This window comes from Dendroctonus ponderosae, unplaced genomic scaffold, assembly GCF_020466585.1.
Source record: "Dendroctonus ponderosae isolate FM_Combo_2020 unplaced genomic scaffold, Dpon_F_20191213v2 Dpon_F_20191213_1, whole genome shotgun sequence".
Classification (NCBI taxonomy): Eukaryota; Metazoa; Arthropoda; class Insecta; order Coleoptera; family Curculionidae; genus Dendroctonus; species Dendroctonus ponderosae.
This window is the reverse complement of record NW_026017110.1, coordinates 2,062,354-2,064,507: the sequence shown is the minus strand read 5'-3', so window position 1 is coordinate 2,064,507 and position 2,154 is coordinate 2,062,354. Positions and strand designations below refer to the sequence as shown.

At 36.7% G+C, this 2,154-nt stretch overlaps 1 protein-coding gene and 1 long non-coding RNA gene across 6 annotated transcripts in view; one reads left to right on the top strand and one right to left on the bottom strand.

Moving 5' to 3' along the window:
* The window catches only part of LOC109538483 (protein sprint), a 130,383-nt gene that overhangs the window by 79,668 nt on the left and 48,561 nt on the right, over positions 1-2,154 (bottom strand). The window lies entirely within an intron of this gene.
* LOC125505826 lies at positions 307-2,015 on the top strand. Its single transcript, XR_007282450.1, has 3 exons — positions 307-491; positions 1,545-1,599; positions 1,661-2,015. It is a non-coding gene; the product is annotated as an uncharacterized LOC125505826 (long non-coding RNA).

Sequence of the window (2,154 nt, the reverse complement as noted above, 5' to 3'; positions counted from 1 at the left end):
AAGGAAAAGTAAGTAATATTTTGAAAATTCCACCACAAATGTGCCATTAAACGCTCTAGAAAATTTCAGAATTTCAGTTAGAACCAGCAAAGACTTTTCTTAAAAGCATACAGTTTGTGTCTTATTTTGCCTTTAAAGCACATCTTCCAGCTCAACCAATCAGCAAATTAACAAATCGAAAAATTCCTGCAGGTGCCAATATGATGGGCAATCTGTGATATCAAAACTGATAGACTTTCGAGGCCATTCCTTGAAACTAATGTGTTTTTCGGGTTTTTAGGCCGTCGTTCGGTAGAAGCTAAATTTTTGGCGCTTCTGCTTTCGCTTGAAGGATATAAGAGTCTGTGTAAAATTAAACGTTTCTCAATTTTTTCGGGGTTTTAGAGCAACGTGGAAAATAATTTTCGAAGACGTTTCGAAAGCACGTGCTTCGGGCAAAACTTCAAGAGAAAGTAGTTTGAAACAATGGACAAAACTCCTTTAATCTTTTGGTAAGTTTATGGTTACTTAACTGATAAATAATATTAATTGCATGCAGAAGCACGTCTATAAGATTTGGAGAAAAAAATATCTCAAAAAAAGTAGCAAATTTCAAGGCAGATGATTTTGAAGAAAAAATGCCATAAATGTCTGAAAGGGCGGACGGTTCGGAAGAAATTCTACCGAACGACGGCCAAAAAACCCGAAAAACCCATTAGTGTCAATCTGTGATATTTTTGTCTACTTAATTAGCAAAAAATGCACCCAGCAGCTAATTTTAAAAATGCCCACGTTGCAGTCTACAAACAGAAAAAAAACCGTGTTCCTACCATCCATACACGCGTAAAAACTCATTCACCGGGTATATTAAAAAATGTACCTTTCCCAATATTTCGTAAATGACACTGTCGAAAATGTTGGCAATAAACCAAACACAAAGCCACTACAAAATCACTACTGAACCCTCTAATTAAATGAATGGAAAAGAGCGATTTTTTCCCTTACTTAGTTGGAATCATTCGCATCTGTTCGCGTCCATTAGAGACCCAAAAGCCCCCATTTACCGGTTTCGCTAAAGCTCCTAAACAACCGAGAAACACAACGTAACAGTCTAATCCAGCAATCTGCATAAGCATATTTCCCTTTTACGCCTATTTAACTATTAATAATCAAAAATTTCCATAATGCCCGGTACTCAGGTGTTTTACTGGCACTGGAACGGCTCCCTAAAATTCAGATAAGAATTTTTATAAAGCCCAGCCCACAATGGGGCGCCTTAAAGTGCACGGCTTGTGAAAAATTAATGGGGCATTTTACGGTAGCAGGCAGCAGCTAGAAGGATTTGCCAGCCCTCAGCTATTACGTACTTTCGAAGAATATTAAAGGGGTACACAAGGACCACGACTTATGCTCAAAGGAAACGCTCGAATTTTGTTGCAGGATTTTTCACATTTTCCTCCAAATATCATTGCATGCAGCAAATTGCTTCATTAACCAGTGAAGTTGATTAACATTAATTAGTGGCATGCTACGCTTAATTTACCTTTATTCTCACTTAATGGCAGATTCAAGAGAAAGCCGATGAATACAAAAAGTACCAATTTATAATCGTCTCTTCAGGTAAGATGCAATTAAGACTCGTTTAGTGTAAGGCTGGATGGTATGGAATGGAACTTTGCAGGTGAAAGCAGCCGTTGATTTTGCTCAATAAAAACGGCAGGAAGGAAGCAAGCAAAACAGCCCAGATTAAAAACCCAAACCAGACCAGACATTTTCACTTGGATTTTCTGCAGCAATTCGAGACGGTAATTTTGAAACAACTCAGTTTTGAAATCAGCGACGGAAGAAAACTTTTTAAAGGCTCATGGCTGAAGGCGCAAAAAACCACTAAAAAACTAAAAAAAAGTAGACCCAATAAAATCAGTTCTAAACAACCAAATAAACGAAATTGCTATGTATCAAAACACAAAATACACGCAAAAACTTGGAACAAATAACTGAATTCAACGGTGTTTACAACCAAAAATCAACATTTTTCATTAGCGTTTTGAACGGTTTTTGAGCACGCTGAACTAAAAAAAAAACGAACATGTGTTTGTGAACAGTTTTTTCCTTGCATTCTTCATTTCGTTTACTCATAATTTTCTGATTTTGTTGTTATCATAAATATACAGG